Source organism: Equus przewalskii, chromosome X, assembly GCF_037783145.1.
Source record: "Equus przewalskii isolate Varuska chromosome X, EquPr2, whole genome shotgun sequence".
Taxonomy (NCBI): domain Eukaryota; kingdom Metazoa; phylum Chordata; class Mammalia; order Perissodactyla; family Equidae; genus Equus; species Equus przewalskii.
In genome coordinates, this window is record NC_091863.1 from 103,370,483 (window position 1) to 103,395,446 (window position 24,964).

Here is a 24,964-nt window from a genome sequence, read left to right on the forward strand (position 1 = left end):
TTCACTGCACACTTCACAGAGGGGTAGAAGTAGCAGGAAACTCAAATATACGGCAGCAGGTGGGAGCAGGAAAAACCTGCATTTAGCAATTTGAATTGCATTGCAAATGGCACTAAGACCAGAAAACTGAAGTCCCTGCTGCCTTTCTGGCAACTGGCTAATGGTCAGTACTATTAAAAGTATGAGTATAATCCCACTGTGAGACAATGAGTTGGCTCTTATCTTTATCACTGCCTCAGACCTTAACCTTAGACAAGACTGGAATCCTAAACTCTGACCAAAGCCAAAGTCCCTAATCTTAACTAGCTGTTATGAAAATCACAAGGACCCAGCAAAACAGGAAGCAACAGCTTTCTCCATCCTAACAGCAAGAGAACCAATTCAAAGTAACATTTAGAGACAGTAGATGGGGTGTATTATCTTTGTAAATGAAAAACAGCAAAGAGAAAACTGGGGTTGTGTAAGGGAGAAATAAGATTTGTCTTGAAATTCTTCTGTCAGAAGTCCCTCCAACAGGGCTTAGGGTTAGGGGGACTGCTGCTTTTGGCTGACTGGCTAGACGTGTGGAGTATAATGCTAATGTGTGTACTTCGAGGTTCCCCTTCTACAATGCAGCAGAGGAAGAGTGAGTCATTGTTTTCTCCTACCTTGCCAGAGGGCCTCATTGTAAGACAGAGGAAATCTTTACTTGTTGGCCTATAAGTTAACTGAAGCATGGCCCTATGATATAAAGATTTAATTTTTTGAGGAACCATATATGGAGAAACCTGGGTTCAACTCCTGGCTGTCTCAATTCCTAGGTACGAGATCTTGGGCAACTCAGTCTACATTCTGAGCTTCGCATTCCCCATCTGCAACACAAGGATTCTAATGGGACTTATTTTATAGAACTAATGTGAGGGTTAAATGAGATAATGTAGGTTAAATACTTAGCACAGGTCAGAGCACAAAATAATGACAGTTATTGTAATTGCTATTATTACCACCACTACAACAAACACAGTTCTCTCCAGGGTTACCAATAGAGTATAGGAGAGTCATTATTAAGAGCTCAGGTCTGGAACCAGACTTGAGTTTCAGTGTGTGCTCCACCACTCCATGGCTGTGTACCTTTGGACAGTTCACTTACCCGCTTTATACCTCAGTTTGTTCTATGCCTCCATAATAATAGCATTGCCTGCCTCACAGGATTGTGAAGATTAAATAAGCCAGCATATGTGAAACACTTAGAAATAGTGCCTGGCACAGAGTAAGTGCCATGTAAATATTAGCTATTATTATTAGTATTTTGGTAAACATCTTGAGGGCTTGGCTTACAGGTCTCCAGAGTGACTTCAGCTCACAACAGGTTCTCAGTCTGTGTTGCTAAACCTACTATCTCCACTAAAAGCCTAAATCCATCCAGTAAAGCTTCAGCCCACAAATGAAGGTTTAGAATCATATCTGGTCATTAAGATTCTGTCAGCAAAGTCATGTGCCATTATACTTTTCCAGAGTCTAACCCTCTGTCGTCTCCCATTTACCAGTCACTGAGATACCATAGTTGCATCTGTCATGGTAGATTACGTTATGTCAATAGGACAATGCAACAGACACAACTGGTTGTGGCATCTAAGGAAATGACAAATAAGTCTGCAAAATTTGAAAGTACAGTTTTCTGAAGGGAGGGCAGGTGTTGAAATTGAATGTGAAATGAAAACTGCTTACAAATTGAAAAATGGATAAAGAGTTCCTTCATTCCAGATTTGGCCCTTGGCCAAGTTGGAAGTCCACACAATTGATATTTAGAGGCTTCCTTCTATTCTCTCATTGTGCCCGATGTCTGGATTGCCTACTGTGGTACCCAAGTTAGGTCTATCTTCCCTAGTAGAGACCCTCTCTCTAGAATGATTCCTCTAGCTCCCTCCTATTTTGCTCCCAATCCCAAATTCTACTCCTTCAGTATCTCACCTGAGATATACATGGCTGATCAGATCTTAAGGCATTACTCTTCTGAGCGGTGTATTTCATTTTAAAAGTCTTGAGGAGCTTTCGCCTAGGAAAATGTCTCTCTGAGAGAAAAAATTCAGGGTTTTTTTTTTTTTTAACAGATGGAGATATGTGAAGAAATTAGACTAAGGGAGACATTTGGTAGTACCCATTAAATTCATTCTTTTTTTTCCAGCAAATATATATTGACACTATGTGCTAATTCTTTTCTGGGCACAAGAACTTCAGCAATCAACAAAAAAAAGATAAGCTCCCTGAACTTATGGAGTTTATGTTCTAATAGGGAAGAAAATAATCGAGAAAAATATAATTTTAGATTATGTGAACAATATGAAGGGAATTTATTTAGCAGGGTGATAAGGTAAAGGGTAACAGGGATGAGGGTGATTGAAAATTTATATAGTATGGTAAGGGATGATTTCTTTGAGGGAATGACATTTGACCTGAGATTTGAATGGTGAGAAGGAACATACCAGGTAGAGATCAGGATTATGGTAAAAACCACTCCAGGCAGGGAAAACAGCACATTCAAAGGCCATGTAAGGAGAACTAATTTGAAATTTTAGTGGAACAGAAAGAAAAGCAGTAGGCTGAAGTGTAGGAAATAGGGAGAGGAGTGGTAGGAGATAAGATTAGCGAAGAGCCTGGGGCCAGAGAATATGATAGAGCTGTAAGGGATTTGGACTTAATTGTAATGGGAAGACTTTGGAGGGTTTTAAACAAAAGGGTGACATGATCTGATTTACATTTTTAGAAGAATAAAACAGTAATAATATGAAATAGGAGACACAGGCAGGGGACAGGTCATATAGAAGCTTCAAGAGTAAGGTGAACCACAATACGTTAGTCCATGAATCTTACTTTCTTCCAAAGGAGAGTGGAGGAAAGCTCTTGGGATTTGTACACCACAGCTTTGAAAGCTTCATCTTTCTGTGGGAAAAGAACACCTAGTTCCCCTAAAATAAAACTTCTCTTCTTACCTTTCTACTTCAATTACTCTCTCAAATGTCATTAACAACTTCCTTCCCACAAATCATTTTTTTCTTTTTCAATATGTGATATCCTTGTAATTTTTGTAACAATGAACCAAATAGCGTTTGAAACCTTTTCTAATTATTTCATACAGGATAATTATCTTTTTCTTTTCCATTTCAACTAGTGTTTCACCCAGTATGGTCCATAGACTACCTGCTTCAGAATTAATGGATGAGCCTATGAAAAAAGCTAACTCTTGGACCTCACCCCAAACTTACTAAGTGAGAATCTCTGCAGATGGAATCTTGCTGCTTGCATGTTCTAAAAGTTCTCCAACTGATTCTGATGCACAATAAAGTTTGAGAATCATTGTCCTACACTATTCATGCCTTTGCTCCTATTGTTGCTTCTTTCTGGATTGCTATTTCTCTAAATCTCTGTAGAAATTCCACACATCCTTCAAGACCCAGCTCAAATGTATCCTCCTCTATAAAAACTTTCCTTCTCTACTTTCTCCTACTCAGACAAACATGATTTCTCCAGCTGCTATGAGCAGTGAGCAGGATACGGGAAAATGTCAATACTAGTGTTCAGCGGACTGTTGGGCACACTGTGACAGGATAATTGCCACTGAGCCAGAGAAAAATTGCTGATCTGAAGTCTGACCTTACTGAGCACTCTTTATTTGAGGACTATGGAATTTCAGACTTTTGAAGATTGCTTATAATTCCCAAAGAGTCTGGGGTAAAGAGAACCTTAAAGGACATAGTCTGTTTTCCTCAACAGCACATGTTACATACCTGTCTAAGACAGTGTTTCTCAAAAGTTTTCTGCATGGACAATCTGTGAATCACCTAGGTCACACTCACCTTGTGGCTCTCCTTTAAATGTAGATTGTTAGGCCCAATGCCAAACCTACTGAATTAGATTATCAGATAGTGTGACCCAAGAATTTGGTCCATTTTCATTAATGATCAACTATGTTGTTCATGGAGAACAATTAGGAAAGGGGGACAAAAATGAAACAAAATGAAATTTATTTGAAAATACTAAAGATATATCAAGAGAGAATATGTAGGACTAAAATCTGAAAGAAGGGAGGGTCAAGAGAGATGAGCCTGGACTTTGGGACTGTTCTTCCTCTCAAGGCAACTTCCAATTATGAAAGAAAAAGCAGCATATGAAGGCTGAGAAGCTAAGAGTGTTTTGTAATCTCACAGGGCTGAGAGGACAAAAATTGGAATTTAGCTCCTGCCAAGAGCTCCTGTTAAATATTACAGGTTTTCAATTCATATCTTCAAATGGCTATGCCCTAACAATAAAGGTGAGACAGAAATAGATGAAGCCTCAAATGGCTGAAGACCATCTTTGAATCACTTTAAAGCTGCCAGCCTAACTGCATGTCAGAAACAAAAAATAAATCCTCTCTAGAGAAAGGTAACACCATTCAGAGTTTTGAATAGCTTTAAAATTATTTTATAATAATTATTCATTATATTATTCATATTAATTATGAATTATATTCATTAATTATTCGTGTATAAAATTATTTATACATGAAGTGTGATATTCCATCAAAAATAGCCAGTCATGGGGCTGGCCCAGTGGCGTAGTGGTTAAGTTCAGCACACTCTGCTTTGGTGGCCCAGGTTTGCAGGTTTGGATCCTGGGTGTGGACCTACACCACTCATCAAGCCATGCTGTGGCAGTGACTCACGTGCAAAAAATAGACAAAGATTGGCACAGATGTTAGCACATGGCCAATATTCCTCAGGAAAAAAAGAGGAAGATTGGCAACAAATGTTAGCTCAGGGCCAAACTTCTTCATCAAAAAAAAAAAATAAATAAATAATCAATCATACTAAATGACACAAACTTTGCAAAAGCTAAGAAAATAAAATTGAAACAGACTCATAGCAGACACAGATATTAAAGATACATAGAAAATAAAAACTATGATTAATAGGTTTATGGATTTAAACAATAAGATGGGAAATTGTGGTAGGGAACTGGAAATTATAAAATAAGGAAAAAATTCCAGAACTGAAAAACACATTTAGTCAAATTAAGAATTCAATTCATGGATTTAAAAGTAAATTAGGCAACACAGAAGAAATGATTAGTAAACTGGAAACTATAAAAATGGGTAATATATATACCTGTCCAAAGCATGAATAGACAAAAGGTTGGACAGTACAGAATGGATTTCAAGAGATATATCGTACATAGTGAAATTGTCTAACAAATGGAAGACAATAGTCCCAGAAGGAGAAAGGAGGAAGAATGAGGTAGAAGTGATATCTGAAGAAATAGCTTATATTTTCAAAACTGACGAGCTATATCAAGGCACAGATTTAAGAGCCCACAGATTCAAGTTACTCAAGCAGAATAAACACAAAGAAAACCACACTTGGAAATATATCATAGTGAAAATGCTAAAAATTATCAACAAAGAGAAAGTCATAAAAGGAGTCCAAAGACAACACTAAAATGGATATATAGAAGATATTTTCAAAGGGAGGGATAAAATAACTGCAAATCTAAAATTCTATACTCATTGAAAATATCATTTAAAAATGATGACAGAAGAGAATATAGAAAGGGGACAAAAGAGTAACTTCATAGTGGAAAAACTTGGTAAACACTACTTCAGCTAGGTGATCAAAGGTAATATCAACAGTAATAACTCATTTTATCTCCGTCATCTTTTTCCCCAAATCCATCACCTTAGTCTAATCATGAAAATAATATTAGACAAATCCCAAATGAGGGACAGTCTACAAAGTAGCTCACTGGTACTCTTCAAAACTGTTAACATCAGTATAATTGAAAGTAAAAGGATAGAAAAATATGTTTCCATTAGACAAAGAAAGCTGGTGTACTTCTACTAAAACAAAAAAAGTAGACTTTAATATAAGATACATGACTAAGGGTAAAGAGAGACATTATATTCTGATGACACATTCCATCAAGAACACATAATAATTTTGAATTGGTATGCACGTAAGAATATAGCACCAAATATGTGAAACAAAAATTGACAGAATTAAAAGAAGAAATATAAACCAATTTAGATTTTTTTGCAGGAATTCAACACTGGTTTAACTTTCAAAAACAAATCATTGCAATTCAATACATGTGTAAAATTTAAAAACATATAAAATCATCTCAAATAAAGTAAATAAAGCTTTTGATAGAATTCAGAGTCCATTCATGATTTTTTAAAATGGCTCAGCAAACTCGTAATAAAAAGGAGCATCTTCAGTGTAACAAAAGACTTACATAGAATTTACAGCAAACATAACACTTTAAGGTGAAATGCTGAAAGCTTTTTTTCCCTGACATCAAGAATCAGACAAAAAAAAAAAATTGGGACTGGCCCAGTGGCATAGTTGTTAAGTTTGCATGCTCCACTACAAGTGGCCTAGGGTTTGCAGGTTCATATCCTGGGTGTGGACCTACACACCTCTCATGAAAGCCATGCTGTGGCAGTGTCCCACATACAAAATAGAGGAAGATTGTCACACATGTAAGCTCAGGGACTATCTTTCTCAGGAAAAAAAAGGAAGCCTGCAACAGATGTTGATTCAAAGCCAATCTTCCTCACCTCCACCCCCCCAAAAAGAATAAGACAAAAATGCCCCCCATCACAGCTTGTATTCATCATTTTACTTAAGATAATCACTGGAGCAAGAAGTCAAGGACAAAAACAAACTAAAATTTTAAGGACTGGAAAGGAAGAAATAAATCTCTCAGTATTTTCAGATGACAGAATTGTATATACAGAAAATATAAAGGAATCTAAAAGCACACTATCATAATTAAAACTAGCACCATGACTAGATACAAAGTCCATATACACAGATCAATTGTATTTCTATATAAATATCAACAAATAATAATAATACAGATTTTCTAAAGGTACTATGTACACTAGCAACAAAAAAAGAAATGAAAAATCAAATACCTAGGAATAAATCTAATGCAAAATACCTATTATACAGAAAAACTATATGGCATTATTGGTAGAAATTAAAGAAGACTGAAATTAATGGAGAAATACACCAAGTTCTTGGATTGGGAGATGTTGATTCTCCCAAATTGATCTACCTGTAGATTTATTACAATTCCACTTAAAATCTTACAGTTTTAGTGGAAATTAGCAACTTAATTCTAACATTTAAATGGAAATACAAAAAGCCAAGAATGGCCAAGGCAATCTTGAAAATGAAAAATAGTGTTGGAGCACTTATCCTACTAGATAATCAGTACTTATTATGAAGTCACAATATTTAAGACAGTGTGGTATTGATACAAAGAGATTAATAAAACATGATATGAAGTTCACATATAGACCAAAACACATGTGAATACTGGATTAATGACAAATCTGGCACTGAAAAGAAGTGAAAAAATGAAGTGTTGGGTCATTTAGATATCCATAGGGAAAAATTAAAACTTGACCCTTCCACACACCATGCAGAAAAATCATTTTAAGATGTATTATATATCAACATGAGAAAGATGAAACAACAAATCTTCCAAAAGATAACACAGGGCAATATCTTCAAGACCTTGGGGTAGGAAAAGATTTCTAACATGAAAGGAAATACAATGGATGTGAGTTTATCAAAATTAGTAAATTTTGTTCAAAAGTAGATATGATTAAGAAAGCAAATATGCAGATGTTAGCATGATGGCAGAGTGAGTCCTTCCCGTTGTCTCTCTGCTCTAAGTTACAACTAAACAGACATGCATTAACCAACACAGGATTCCCTACACAGCACAACAAGATGCCTGAGAGATCCACGCAGACATACATCTGAAGGTGGGTGGACTGGATCCCTGGGAGGCAGTGGAACTAGGTGAGCAGGCCCCTGCCCCTCCCCTTCCCTGGTAGCAGTGATCCAGGTCAGAGATCCACGCATGGCAGCCGGTGTGACTCTAAGTGACCTACAGTAACACTTCAGAGCAGAAGGAAAATAACAAGTCTCCAGAAACCAATCCTGAAGTCACAGAAGCTTACAATCTAAATGACAGGGAATTCAAAATCATTGTCATAAAGAAATTCAATAAGTTACAAGAACACTCAGAAAGACAGTTCAATGAGCTCAGGAATAAAATTAATGAGTAGAAGGAATACAACACCAAAGAGATTGAAGCCCATCAAAAAATAACTATGCAGAAATTCTGGAAATGAAGAACACAATTAGATAAAAAATAATCTAGAAACCATAAAAAATAGAGCTGACCTTATGGAGGACAGAATTAGTGAATTAGAAGATAGAAGATAGCAATGCTTCATATGGAGTAGGAGAGAGAACTAACATTTTTTTAGAAAATGGAGCAATTCCTTGAGAAATATCCAACTCAATTGGGGAAATCAATATAAGTATTATAGGTAATCCAGAGGGAGAAGAGAGGGGGATAGGAGCAAAGAGCTTGTTCAAAGAAATAATAGCTGAGAAATTCCCAAACCTTGTGAAGAAAATGGACTTACAAGTACATGAAGCCAATAGAACTACACTTACATCAATGCAAAAAGATCTTCTCCAAGGCATATAATATTAAAACTGGCAAAAGTCTATGACAAAAAAAATATTAAGGTCAGCAAGGCAGAAGACAAAAACCTACTAATGAACTCCTATCAGGCTTTCAGTGGATTTCTGAGCAGAAACCTTACAGACTATGAGAGAATGGAATGATAAATTCAAAATACTGAAAGACAACAACTTTCAGCCAAGAATACTGTATCCAGCAAAACTATACTTCAGATACAATAGAGAAATAAAAGATTTCCCAGATAAACAAAAGCTGTAGGATTTCATTGCCACTAGATCTCCCCTAGAAGAAATGATGAAGAGAGCCCGCCTACCTGAAACACAAAGGCAAAGGTTGACAAAGTTCTGAGCAAGGAGATAAATAGAAATACAAAATCGGAAAATTGCATTTGTCTATCAGAACAGGTTAGCAAACACTAAATTATAATGTAAAAGATAAAAGGAAAGAAAACATCAAAAATACTATAAACACTTCAATTTAGTCACAAACTAATAACACAAAAAAAGAATAATTTGTGGCAACAATAACTCAGAAGGGGAAGAGGACAGTGATGGAATTGGTTTAAGCTAATGGAGATAAGACGCTATCAGAAAATGGATTATCTCGTATATGACATCTTTTATATAAAATTCCTGGTAACCAGTAAACAAAAAGTCAGAGCAGAGCCACAAATCATAAATAAAGAGAACACTTAGAAACCACCAAACTGAAATAGCAGTCAGAAATACAATGGAAATATAGAACAACCTGAAAAAGAGAGATAAAATGGCAGTATTAAGCCCTCATATATCAATAATCACTCTAAATGTACGTGGATTGAATTTTCCAATCAATAAACACAGAGTGGCTGGATGGATTAAAAAACACGACTCAACAATATACTGCGTCCAGGTAACACATCTTAGGTCCAAAAACAAACATAGGCTCAGGGTGAAGGGATGGAAGATGATACTCCAAGCAAATGGCAAGCAAAAGAAAGCAGGTGTTGCCATATTTATACCAGACAAAGCAGACTTCAAGATAAAAAAGACAATGAGAGACAGAGGGTCAGTATAAAATGATAAAAGGGGCATTCCACAAAGAGGACATAACACTTATGAATATATATGCATCTAACACAGGAGCACCAAAGTGTATAAAGCAACTGTTAACAGACCTAAAGGGAGAAATTGAGAGCAACACAATAATAATAGGGGACCTCAACACCCCACTTATAACAAGGGATAGATCATCCAAACAGAAAGTCAACAAGGAAACAATGACCATAAATGAAACACTAGAACAGATGGACTTAATAGATATATATATGGAATATTCCATTTAAAAACGGGAGAATACACATTCTTCTCAAGTGCACATAGAACATTCTCAAAGATAGACCACATGTTGGGAAATAAGGCAAGTCTCAAAAACAAATGTGTTTTTTTGAGGAAGATTAGCCCTGAGCTAACTGCTGCCAATCCTCCTCTTTTTGCTGAGGAAGACTGGCCCTGAGCTAACATACGTGCCAATCTTCCTCTACTTTATACATGGGATGCCTACCACAGCATGGATTGCCAAGCGGTGCCATGTCCGCACCTGGGATTCAAACCAGCGAACCCCAGGCCGCTGAGAAGCAGAACGTGCAAACTTAACCACTGTGCCACTGGGCTGGCCCCTCAAAAAGTTTAAGAAGACCAAATTCATATCAAGCATCCTTTCCAACCACAACGCTATGAAACTAGAAATCAACTATAAGAAAAAAGCAAGAAAAGTCACAAATATGTGGGGACTAAGCAATAAGCTACAGAACAACAACTGGCAATGGAGAAATCAAAGGAGAAACCAAAAAGTACCTTGAGACAAATGAAAATGAAAACACAACATACCAGCTCTCACGGGATGTAGCAAAAGTGGTACTAAGAGGGAAATTTATAGCAACACAGGCCTACCTCAATAAACAAGAAAAACCTCAAATAAGCAATCTTAAACTACACTTACCACATCTAGAAAAAGAAGAAGAAACAAAGCCTAAAGTCAATAGAAGGAGTGAAATAATAAAAATTAGAGCAGAAATAAATGAATACAGACTTAAAAAAACAATAGAAAAGATCAATGAAACTAAGAGCTGGTTCTTTGAGAAGATAAACAAAATCGACAAACCCTTAGCCAGACTCACTAAGAAAAAAAGAGAGAAGGCTCAAATAAACAAAATTAGAAATGAAAGAGGAGAAATTACAATAGATACGATAGAAATACAAAGATGATAAGAGAATACTATGAAAAACTATATGCTGACAAATTGGATAACCTAGAAGACATGGATAAATACTTGGACTCATAGAAACTCCTAAAACTCAATCAAGAAAAAATAGAGATTATGAACAGATCAACTACAAGTAAAGAGATTAATACAGTAATCAAAAACCACGTCTGAAACAAAAGTCCAGGATAAGATGGCTTCTCTGCAGAATTCTACCAATCAAAGAAGACATAATACCTATCCTTCTCAAACTATTCTAAAATATTGAAGATGATGAGATGCTTCCTAGCTCATTAAATGAGGCCAACATTACCCTGTTACCAAAACCAGGCAAGGACAACACAAAGAAGGAAAATCACAGGCCAATATCAATGATGAACATAGATGCAAAAATCCTCACCAAATTGCCAGCAAATAGAGTACAGCAACACATTTAAAGGACCAAACAACAAGATCAAGTGGGATTTATACCAGGGATACATGGATGGTCAACATACGCAAATCAATGTGATACACCACATTAAGAAAATGAGGAATAAAAATCACATGATCATCTCAATTGATGCAGAGAAATTATTTGACAAGATCCAACATCTATTTATGATATAAACTCTCAATAAAATTCGTATAGAAAGAAAGTACCTAAACATCATAAAGGCCATATATGACAAACCCACAGTCAACATCATACTTAATGGTATGAAAGACATCCTTCTGAGAACAGGAGCAAGCCAAGGTTGCCCACTCTCACCACTCCTATTCAACATAGTACTGGAGGGTTTGACCAGAGCAATTAGGCAAGAAAAAGATATAAAAGGTATCCAAATTGTCAAGGAAGAAGCAAAACTCTTTCTGTTTGTGAGTGAAATTATTCTATATATAGAAAGCCCTAAAGAATCCACCAGAAAACTATTAGAAATAATCAATAACTACAGCAAAGAGGCAGGGTACAAAATCAACTTAGAAAAATCAGTTGCATTTCTATACACTTAATAACAATCTAGCAGAATGAGAAGTCAAGAATACAATCCCATTTACAATCATAACAAAAAGAATAAAATACATAGAAATAAATTTAACCAAGGAGGTGAAATATGTATACACTGAAAACTACAAGACATTATTGCAAGATATGAAAGAAGACAAAGAAATGGAAAGATATTCCATGTTCATGGATTGAAAGAAAAAACATAGTTAAAATGTCCATATTACCTAAAGCAATCTATAGATTGAATGCAATCCCAATCAGAATCCCGATGACATTCTTCATGGAAATAGAACAAAGAATCCTAAAATTTACATGGAACAACAAAAGACTCCAAATAGCCTAAGGAATTCTGAGAAAAAAGAACAAAGATGGAGGCATCACAATCCCTGACTTCAGAATCTATTATAAAGTTGTAGTAGTTAAAACAGCATGGTACTGGCACAAAAACAGACATACAAATCAATGAATCAGAATTGAGCACCCGGAAATAAACCCACACATCTATGGACAGTTTATTTCAATAAAGGAACCCAAAACATACAATGGAGAAAATAAAGTCTCTTCAATGGATGATGTTGGGAAAACTGGACAGCTACGTGCAAAAGACTGAAAGTAGAGCATTATCTTACACCATACACAAAAATTAACTCAAAATGGATTAAATATTTGAAGGTAAGACCTGAAACCATAAAACTCCTAGCGGAAAATATAGGCAATACAGTCTTTTACACTGGTCTCAGCAGCATCTTTTTGAATACCGTGTCTACTCGGGCAAGGGAAACAGAACTAAAAATAAACAAATGGATCTACAGCAGACTAAAATGCTTGTGCAAGGCAAAGGAAACCATGAATCAAATGAAAAGACAACCCACCAACTGGTTGAAAATATTTGCAAATCACTTATCTGAAGAGGGGTTAATTTCCAAAGTGCATAAAGAACTCATATAACTCAAAACAAAAAAAAACAAACAACTTGATCAAAAAGTGGGTAGTGGATATGAACAGATATTTTTTCAAAGAAGATGTAGAGACAGCCAATAGGTATGTGAAAAAAAGTTAAACATCACTAATCGTTAGGGAAATGCAAATCAAAACTACAACGAGGTATCACCTTACACCAGTCAGAATGGCTATAATTAACAAGACAAAAAATAACAAATATTGGAAAGGATGCAGAGAAAAGGGAATCCTCATACACCACTGACGGGAACACAAACTGATGCAGCCACCAGGGAAAACAGTTGGAGATTTCTCAAAAACTTAAAAATAGAAATACCATACAATCCAGCTATCCCACTACTGGGTATTTATCCAAAGAACTTGAAACCAACAATACAAAGAGATTTATCGACCCCTATGTTCATGGCAACATTATTCACAATAGCCAAGAGGTGGAAGCAACTCAAGTGCCCATCTAGTAATGATTGGATAAAGAAGATGTGGTATATATCTACAATAGAATAGTACTCAGCCATAAAAAAGATAAAATCGTGCCATTTGCAACAACATGGATAGACCTTTAGGGTATTATGTTACATGAAATATGCCAGACAGAGAATGACAAACACCATATGATTTCACTCACATGTGGAAGACAAATAAACACATGGATAAGAACAGATTAGTGTTTACCAGAGGAGAAGGGAGTAGGGGATGGGGGAATTGGGTAAAGGAGTATATATGTATGATGACAGATAAAAACTAGACTATTGGTGGTGAGTATGATGTACTGTATAAAAAAACAAAAGAAAGTGAATATGCAAGCCACCAAATGGCTTTTGTAACATATAACTGACAAAGGGTGTATATCCAGAATTAAAAAAATATTATCAACACTATGTTGAATGAAATTACTCATATTCCAAAGTGTACAAACTATGTGATTCAAATTTTATAAAATTCAAAATAGGCAGATCTAATCTATGGAGTTAGAAATTGGCATAGTAGTTACCTTTGAAGAGGGGAGTGGGGATAATAAACATAAGGAGTAAAGGGAGTTCCTGGGGGCTCGTAATGCTATCTTTATTGGCCTGTATAATGGTTATAACAGATGTTTTCACTTTGTGCTCATTCACTGTCATTTTTCTGTCTGACTCAGAGTCACTTCATGTGACACTGGACTTTTTAATATCTGCTTGGTTGACTCAGTCCCCTCACTACCGTGGCCAAATCTCTATTACAAGCTTGTCATGATGACTAGCACCAAACTTAGCATTCGAAGGGTGACTGACTTTATACTGACATGAGTGAGAAAAAGAGAGTAATAGAGCAAACAAGAAAAAAAGTAGAGATCTATGAAGGACAGAATGCATCCCTCAATACAAAACTATTTGGGAACCATTGTCAAAAAGCATAGGAAGCCAAAACTTGGAACAGCTGGACCCATTGTAAAATGTTGGCTTACCTATCACATAAGGTTAGATACAAAAGAACTGAGAAGGGTATATATAAGAACATTTTCCAGATTTTTGTTTATATATTTTAAGACTTTTGTTTCCTTATACACACACTAACGTATGTTCACCACCCTCACCATTCCTGCTCCTACTATCCCCTTCTTTACTATCCCAATGTTAGTAACTCTGTTTTTTCAGTGATAAAGCAATTAAAATAGTTAAGTCATGACCTTCTCCTTAAAGCCAAGGAAAGACACGCAGGAAAGATTCAGGCAGGAAATAATTTAGTTAAATCATTCTCAAAAACATCAGTGTAAATTATAATCACCTGGAGGACTTTGTTAAAATACAGATTCTCAGGCCTTTCCCCTAGAGAGTTTACATTTCAAAAGTACCATAGGGCTGGAGCTGGGCCAGTGGCACATTGGTTAACTTTGCACGCTCCTCTTCAGCGGCATGGGATTCACCAATTTGATCCCGGGCATGGACCTGTGCACTGCTTATCAAGCCATGCTGTGGAAGGCATCCCACATATAAAATGGAGAAGACAGACAAAGATGTTAGCTCAGAGCTAATTTTCCTAAAAAAAAAATAAATTAAAAGAGATTAAAAAAAATAAAAGTACCATGGGAGATTCTGCTGCAGATGGTTTATGGGGAGAAACACTGATCGTGCTCAACGTCCTAACTCCCCTTAGAATTATCGTGTTACCATGCCATATATGTATATTAACATGCCATACATATATAATACATTTTAAATAAATTTAAAATTTTATTTTCAAGGTAAAAAAGTGTATAAAATTTATCATGTATCATTAAGTATCAAGTATCATTGCCTGTTTCCTGAAAATTTGCACTTGGACTTGATTTTTTTTTTTTTTGCAATAGAATTCCATTGTAACACACACTAAGGGAACCAGCTATTTAAAGGAACCCCATGGTGAATCCTTCTGTAAAGTGAAAAATTATCCCTTGATTTATTTGTTGTATAAATCCAGATTTTTATATCTAAGTTTACCTGCTGGGAAGAAATGTTCTCCCCATTGTCTAGGTCCTCTTGGCTAGCCTTCTGTTCACTATATGACCTTCTCACCATTCTGTGATTTACATGGGACTATTTAGAGAAACAAACAAGTAGAGTTGCATGTTAACTAGAGTGATTGGATTGAATGACTGCCAGAAGCCAGCAGGACAAAACATAAAAGGAGTTCGGATCACTGTATGGAAGAAAAATAAAGTAAAAGGAAGGAGGTTAAAACAAAGAGAAGGATTCTGTAACTGTGAAGAGATGTAGCAATGAGACTCAAGGGCCCTAGACTTGAGATGTTCTTTTTTGCAAACTGGAAAAGGAATTAGGGGCCACGACAGAGTCTGACCAGTTTCTTCAGCTGTAAGGTAAGTTTAGGGGCATCTCTAACCCGATCCGGGGTGTGATCATAGAAGAACTAGGAAGCGAAGACTAGTTAGAGAACCAAGAAGGGAAGGCTGTAGGTCAGAAAGGGACTATATTTGGAGGTTACCTCAAGTCCATATTACCAAGGTTGTTTGTATGTCTAATTGCTTCCTTTTTAATACTTTGTACCCTGTGATACCCTCAGACATACAGAAAAGTATATTTGTTAAACTCAATGAAACTAGCCAAAAAGGATGGTTTTAAAAATAACCACTGGGGACTGAATGGATGTTGTATCTTTCAGATCACAGCCCAAAGGGAAGTCCTGCTGATTAAGTCATAGCAGCAAAGGCAAGATGGGACTTTTATCATGAAACCTGTGGTATTGGTATATAAGCACAATAAATGAGATGACATAGACAAGATTCCAGGGATAATGTGTAGCACATAGTAAATTTACGAGATTGTCAGTTCCCTTCCTCTTAATTCCCTACCAATCTCAACTTATTTTCCATAGGACCTCCCCCCTTTTTTAACATAGAATGCTATGGTGGGTCATGCTCCACGTTGGCACAAACTCAATTCAACAAATTATTTCCGTACACCTAATACCTACCTAGTACTATGAAGGACACAAAGATAAATCAAACACAACTCCTACCTTCAAGCAGATAGTAATCCATAAATGAAACAATAGGTGTACAAATGACCTCAATTCAAAGAACAAGCCAAAATGACATAGTTTACTATTAAATCCCAGGAAACACACTAGTTATTTTTAATTACTCAAGAGTTAATCAAAAAAATGAATAATTAATAGAATTTTATTTTCCTTACATGATAGCAGCATATCAAACCAATCCATCTGAGAGACAGCTGCAGTTCTGTCTCACATTGTCAAGCACACTCAAGATCAGGGGAGTGCACAAAGCAAGGAAAGAAGATTTAGAATGGCATCAAATAGTAAAATCATCCTAAACTCAAATGCCAAGCTGTTCATCTCTCACATCTGGGGGAAAATAAATTTAGGAAACTAAGATCTGGGCTTCTCAAATACAGCTCTATCTTTAATTGCCTCTCTGGCACCTCTTCCTGTTCCATTCAAATATACAATATAGCAGGACTCCAAAGTCTGCTGGAAACAGAAAGGACTCCTCTTCCCAGAAATGCCATCATGTCCCAGAGCCCATTTTAACAAGAATTTAGCCTCTGAGGAATTCTCCAAAGGATCTTGTTGTCCTCCTTTTTGTCAACCTTGGGGATTTTCCATGACCTCCAAACATCCTCATTTGCCTTAAATCATTTTTCAAGTAACAGTATAGATCCAGCATCCATGATGTTCTCTGCCTTCTTTTGGAACAAATTCATATATCTTGACAAATAGAAATGGCAAGCAATAGGATATATTGGAGTATACGAGGAACACATTTGGTGTAAATGTAATTCCGTTTGACTTTGTTTTTCCAAAAGGGCCTGACATGGCCATTGAGCATGGATTGTATATCTGCTGAAACATTTGCTATGTCCCAAAGACAAGAACAAATGGCCTTAATATAAAGGTGCAAGTTCCCCCCACATTGGCATTTCCTTAAGGATAAGCATTTTTCCCCAGGCTAGAAACTGATTGCTGTGTTCACCTGACCACCCAGCTCCAGACAACGGAACTGCCACTCTGCTGCTGTGTCCACCAAGACAGCAGATCTACTACTTGCTGTGTCCATCAATTACTGTGCTGACAGAGCAATCTTGTGACTATTGTTAAAGGGACATTTCATCATATATGAAACATCCCCTTTGAGGGTGTATAACCACTCTGTACACCCCACTTCTTTGGTGCCCTTCCTTCCTTTGGGAAGAAGGCCCCGGGCCATGGTCCTCACATTCTGGTTCAGAATAAACTCACTCACATTTTCATTTATAGATTGGTTATGGATTAGTTTTGTCGACAATCTCCAATTCATACTATCTTTTGGGGTTGATAAGTGTCAACTGTCAAAGCAGTGGTTTTTCAAATTTTATTTTAGGAGTGGAAACTTTTTTTCACCCCAAATGGTCAAGAAATCAAATACGTAAAAGAGATCAAAGTGAAGCTGGTATTGGTTGAAGCAGGGCTGTGGGTGTGCAGAGGCCTGCTGCTCGAGCCTCCATCTTCTGGCCAATCCCTTAGTGGCTCCAGAGGGGGCTTTGCAGAACCCCCAGGGAAGAGGTATGCTTTTAACTATTTTTATATCAGGGTGAAAATGATATTTTAATCACTGGACAGAATGCCTCATCAAAGGACTGATGAGACCAGGAGGGCCTGGTTTGGAAAGAAAAAGTTTAAAAATAGGTCAAGATAATTTCCCTGCATACCAATTGAATAAGAGTTTGTGGTGGGGGAGAGCAGAGAAAGGACATTTATGATACTGTGATTTTTGTGATGCTGTGAAATTCCCTCAAAGACAAAAACTTATATAGGTGGGTATTTGTTGAGGAAATAAAAAAATGTGACTGAGCTCCTAATTCTGGATTGGCATGGGACAAAGGAAAGAGAAGGAAAGCAGAGGTAGAAAGAGCCCAGTAAGAATGAGAACTCAGTGGAAGCAAAAGTTAGAAGCATAAGTAATAATAAAATGTGAGTCCTTTTTAATTCACAGAAAAAAAATTGGGAGGGCAGTGAACTTCCAACAGAATGTGAGATAGCACCCTGACGTAATTTTATTTAAATTTCAAAGAGCACAACTTAGATTCAGGTCCAAAAACCTCCTATTTGGCATACAAGGGGACTGTGACATTTCTCTGTGTCTGAGGTTGGAATGAAAAATAACTGAAAAGATTACTCTCTTCCCACTAATTCTCCTTCCAAGTCCTCAGCCCTTACAGAAAGAGAGACACAGACAGAGAGACTGACTCTGGGGGCTTCCTTAACACTCCAAGAAAAAAAGTGGATAAAGGGGAGAGGAAGGTGAAGTAGAAACAAAAAGAAGAGAAATGGTAACGATAAACAGAAAAAAGAAGAGGAACGGTATAAAGATAAGTAGGAGAGTAGGACAAGAAGGAAAAAATAAGGTGAGGGTAAATTTTCTTCCAAGTCAGGAAAGCCCCTCCAAAATTCAGTGTGGACCACACGCACACGTATTTGCTTATGTGCCCTAGGTGTTTTTATCTTCAGAAGCAGATTATCATCTCGAGAAAAGGGTTCTATAGAAATTTCTTCTATTTCTCATGGCTCCTACAGATCATATTCCTGTGCCCTGCGCAAACAATGCTTGGTAAATGCTGGTTAAATGAAAAAAAAAATCACTCTTTGGTTCCACAGTCTATGTGACCAGTTACATGTCTTTTTACCCCTTTCATCCCCCAAGAGTACTGAACTACCTATAAATCAGTTAACACTTCATGATATTTCAAATCTCAGTGATTTTGCACATTCTAAGTTTTCCTGCCAGAAAGGTCTTCGCCACTTTGTCTATCTGCCAAATTCCTAAGTCCTCACTTTATGCGCACTTCTATTATTTTATTTATCATCCAACACATTCATCATCTGTCTGTTTGCCTCACCAACTGAACTGGGGGATTTGGGAATATAGCCCTATGTCTTCCTTAACACTAGATTCGTTCATTTGATGATAATTGTTAATTATCTATGTTTATCTTGTCAGCCAATTTGTGAACTCCTAGAGAACAATGACTGTGTTATTCACACCTCTAGAGGACTAGAATCCAGCAGAGTCCCTGGCACCTACTAGGTGCTCAGAATATGTTGGTTGAATTGATATAATACAGCAATTGTAAAACACTGCCAAACTCTGACGATAACCTGAATGTCTTATGCGAGAAAGACCAGCAAGTAGAAAGGTTTTGGAATAGACTTAGGCAAACACATTTCTCTTCCTTGAGTTTTCATCTGGTCTTTTCTTTTCTTTTTGTTTTTTTTTAAAGATTGACATCTGAGCTAACATCTGTTGCCAATCTTTTTATTTTTTGTAATTCTTTTTCCTCTTCCCCCCAAAGCCCCCCAGTACATAGTTGTATATTCTAGTTGTGAGTGCCTCTGGTTGTGCTATATGGGACGCTGCCTCATCGTGGCTTGATGAGTGGTGCCATGTCCGTGCCCAGGATTCGAACCAGTGAAACCCTGGGCCACCGAAGCGGAGAGTGCGAACTTCACCACTCATCCACGGGGCCTGCCCCCATCTAGTCTTGAAGAAAGATTATTTTCTGTTTCTGCATCTTAGCATTAAACAGTTTTGTATTATTGTCCATTAAAAAATCAAGCTAGTAAAGTAGTTAAAAGAAAAGGCCCTGGGAGCAGACAAATCTGGGTCTAAGATCTGACTGTTACTTACTACTTGTGTGACCTTGGGCGAGTCATTTGATCTCTCTGAGTCTCAATTTCATCCTCTATAAAATGTAGAGAAAAATAATACTGATTTCCCACTTTAAACATATAGCAAAGAACTTGACAGTAAGTGCTCAATTAGCATTAGCTAATAATATTGAAAAGTATTATCAAGGTTTAGTATATATCCCAGAAAAAAATGCCACAAGCTCTGAATGAAGCACAGTTATAGCTTAAACGTAGCTCTTTAAATCCCCACCCACACCTCTCCCAAAGTCCCTCCATAGTTGGGGGCAAAGACTAAACAACTGATTGCAAATGGACAGGAATATTCCTTTAGGCTTTCCGAGGATTTGGGACACTCTGATCAGTGTCACCAGGCCTATATCTGCATTTAGTACAAAACATTCCAAAGACCACAAGGTAAATGAGCCAGTTCATTATCTGGAGCTTGCCTCCCTGTGAAGAAGCAGCTTCTCTTCTTCACTAAGAAAACATCTTGCTATATTTTGAATATCTTTGTTTTGCAAAATGTCTTCTGATTATAAAATGGATGCAGGGCCTTTAAAAAATCAGAAGCTAGGCCGAAAGTGAGTAGGAATAGTGCTAAATTATTACTAGGGAGACCAATTGTATGCAGATGGCCTGGCAAATGGTTGGTGGAGGGAGGCGTTAGCAGCCTGGAGTGACTTGGAAGCTGGCAAGCAAGAAAAAGGCTAATTGGAAAAGGGCCACTTCAAGAATTCACTCTGCTGGCATGAAGCCACAAAACATGTCACCAACCTCATTTTTTTTTGTTTCTTGTGATTCCATTCAGAGGTTAGAACAAACTTTAGGCTTCAGGTCAGGGGTTGGCAAACTTTATCTGTAATGGGCCAGATTAGAAATATTTTATACTTTGCAGACCATATGGTCTCTGTCACCACTACTCAACTTTGTTATTGTAGCACAAAAAGAGCTATAGACAATAGGAAATGAATGGATGTGACTGTGTTCCAATAAAACTTTACTTATAAAAACTGCCTGCAGGCTAGATTTGGCCCATGGATCATAGTTTGACTACCTCTGCTCTAGAAGAGTTTATCTAAGTGTGTCAAGAAAAGAAGCACAGGAAGATTATTTCTGGGAAAAGGGAACAACATGTGCAGAGCCAAGATCATGAGGTTGTGGCCAGTGGCTAGCTGTATGACCTTGGGTAAACTGCATAATCTGCTTATGCCTCAGTTTCCTTATCTGTGAAATGAGATGGTTGGAAGAAAAGATCTCTATGATCCTTTCCATTGCCAAAATTATATGACTTTCCTGTTACAGCAGTAATTGTAAACTTTTCTTCAGCCCTCAGTTGAATCTTTTGTTTAACAGTCTTATATAGAAGCCCTAAATGTATAATAGATGAAAACGAAGTTAGTTTACTTGAAGCTGTGGAATGAAACCTGAAGGTTTAGCCTTTCCTATTGGCAATTCAAATTACTGACTGTTCCCAAACTTGATTCTCATACATAGTTTTAAGAATCCTCTATCACAGTAAGGAGTTTAATGAAGGATAATAGCTTTGTTATAAAAATATCCCATCTCCTAATTCTTTACAGGTTATGAATCTCTTTCCTGTATATTTTCCCCTAACCAGGAAACATGGCAATAAAAAGAGTTTATTTCAACAAGGATGCATGGATACACTTTGGCTTATTTTTTCTAAATACCATAGAAGTAAGAAAACACTGGTAACATTCTCTCAAATTTTTGAGCTAGTTTGGCAACATTGGTCAGAATTTTGAGTGAATGTTAACACTTACATGACGAAGTCATCACTGTGTTGGCTTGCCCCAATAACGTTTAACACCGATGCCCATAGTGCATTTCTACAACCTGCAATCAATAGGTTGGAAGTTGAATTTTACTGTTGCACCAAGCACGACTTGAAGTTTGTCCATGACCTATATGACTCTGTTTTAGTTTGTCTCTTTGTGTATGTAAGAGAGACAAAAAAAGGGAGGGAGAGCTGGAGGAGGGAAGGGAGGAACGGAGAGAGGGAAGAAAAGAGAGAGGGGGAAGGAGAGATTTCATTTGCTGAGGAAATGGAGGAAGAGGAGAAGAGAAGGAAATGCATTCAGGATAGAACTGAATCATAACTGCTTCTGCAAAATCATTGGAGACAAATGCAGCAAAATTGGATCTAAACTGGGATTTTAAAAACCTACTATTATCTCATCTGTTATTCTGAAAACCCTCAGAAAGCCGATAATATCATGACTAGCTGGCATCTAGAGGGCAATTTTATTCAAGCCAGCTGGTTTTTCCTAACAGCACCTGCAAAATGAGACTAAATTAACTAAAAGACTATCTCAAATTATTAGCACTGCCCACAGGGACTCAAGCAGTGGTGTAGGATGGTTTCAATGACCAAAATAAAGAAAGAATATGATCAAACCATCTCACTTCAATTAATTTTACCATTCATAATGGTCACTAAAGGCCAAGTGAGTATTTCCATCCCTTCTCAGATCTTACAATCAGAAGCAGAAAATACTGCAGCATACTGGCTGTGTAATGAACCTAAAGAAAGCAGAATACATATGTTGAGTTTGAGGACTGAATTGAAATCAATAAATGAAAGGAATTTATTGGGAACAGTATATCATAAAATGGAAGGAACAGTCAAAAAACTTGGACCAAAAGGGGCAGGAACCAAGTTAGTTCCAGGGATCGAGATAACAGAAACTAACCAACAGTCTTTTCAGAGTGGGCCTATGGATGCCATCAGAGCGGTGATTACGCTGCCCTCTACTTTTACATGGACAACTTATGTCATGTTGATCATATGTAAAATGAAATGCTATACTAACAGTTTCAAGTCCTTGCCATCAAACCTAATGACCACTTTTAAACCCTTCCAGAACAGATATTAGTCACTGGAAAGCCCCCTGGAATGGATATTCTGCCTCTGAGGACAAGAAAGTCCCAGGACAAAGAGAGAGAAAGAAGTTTAGCTTGCGTTTCAAGCTCACCACTTGGCTAGAGTAAGCCAGGGCCTTTTAACAAATAGTTACACCAGCATTACACATGGAGGAGGAAAAGCCGTTCACTTAAAGGAAATTGAGAACTATTCTCCAAAGAGGAGGAAATGAATACAGAGGGGCAGTAAAATAAAATATGCACATAAAAAGATACATGAAAAACCCTCCAAGTTACTAAGAATCATTTCTGTGGCAAGAAGCTTGCTGTTGCTTGAAGCAGTCTCCTGTAAAGCTCAGATTCTTACAAATTCTTCCTTATTTTGTACTGAGTTGTCTCCTTATTGTTTTCGCCCATTGGCCATATTTCTACCCTCTTGTGGTTATCCAGAGTAAATCTTCCTCTTTCACCTCAGTCCTTCAGATATTTAAGTCGGTTTTCCTTTTCCTTTTCTCCAACCCCTTCCTTCTCTGGGCTTCCTTCAGTCATTGCTCAGAGTCTTTATTTTTTTTATGTATTTATTTTGTTTTTTTTCAATTTTTATTTTTTTGGGATGTACATCATATTTCTAATTCTGTATACATTACATCATGCTCAGAGTCTTTAGAATTGCTCTTCCCTTTGCCTATAATGCGTGCTTTCCTAGATCTTTGTATGGCTTACTCCTTCGCTTTGTTCAGCTTTCAGCTCAAATGTCATCTTCTCATAGAGACTGTCTCTATCCACTTTATCTAAAGTAGTGCCCTCTGAGTTACATTTTGTGATTTTTAAAAAGTTTTGATATATTTATGCATACAATACATACAACCTATATTTAAAGATGTAAAGACACAAAATAAAACAAAAATGCATGTCACCATCAGTTACTTTAAGAGAAAGAATATTACCAATAATTTTGAAGTTCTCTCTGATCGCACTCCCTCTCACATTGAGGTCACCACTATCCTAAAACATGTTTATTAGATCTTTTTACTTTCCTTTATAGTTTTGCTAAATTCATATGGAGTTCTAAAACATACATTTCTACTTTTACATGTTTTAATTTATATAAACAGAATTATACTATATGTATTCTTATGACTTTTTTTTACTATACATCATATTTGTGAGATTCATTTATGCTGATATGTGGAGTAATGGTTAGCTGTCTTTTTGCAACTGTATAGTCTTTCCTTGTATGAATACAACATGTTTTATTTACCATTCTCCTGTCAATAGACATTTGGGTTGTTTCCAGATCTTTCCTATTAAAAACAGTGCTGTTACACAATGTTATAAGTCAATATGACCTCAATAAAATGTTTTAAAAATGCTGTTGCACAGAAGATTTTTAAGGCAGTGAAACTATTCTGTATATTACTATAATGATGGATACATGTCATGATACATTTATCAAAACACATAGAACATACCATATCAAGAGTGAACCCTAATGTAAACTATGGACTTTAGGTGATAATGATGTGTCAATGTAGGGTCATCAACTGTAATAAACCTAACCACTCTGGTGGGGGATGTCAATAGCGGAGGAGGCTAGGGGAGGGGGACGGGGGTATATGGGAACCCTTTGTACTTTCTGTTCAATTTTTCTGTGAGTATAAAACCATTCTGAAATATAAAGTCTATTTAAAAAGTAATGCTGTTATGAATGTCCATGTGTTCATTCAACAAAGAATTGCTGAGTACTTACCATGGACCAGGAACTAATCTAGGTCCATGGATTTCAGTAGTAAAACAGCACTCAAAAATGTCTGGCTTCATGGAGTTTATACTGCAGTGCAGAGAGAAAGACAATTAAAAAAATAAGCAAAATATTTAGCATATTAGGTGATGTTAAGTGCTATAGATAAAAAATAGAGCAGGCATGGGGGTTAGGGAGTTTTGGCAGAGTATAATTTAAAAATAGAGTGATCAGAGTAAGGCTCACTAAGAAGGTGATATTTGAGTAAAGCTCTGAAGTAAGGAGGGAGAAAGTTATTCTCTTCTGGGTGAAGAGTGTTTCAAACAGAGATAAATGCAAAAGTCCTAAGATAGGGGCATTTTTGGAGCGTTAAGCAAACAGCAAGGAACTTTATGAGGTTGGAGCTAAGTCAGCAAGGAAGATGGTAAAAGGACATGTCAGATAGGTAATGAGAATGTGTGGC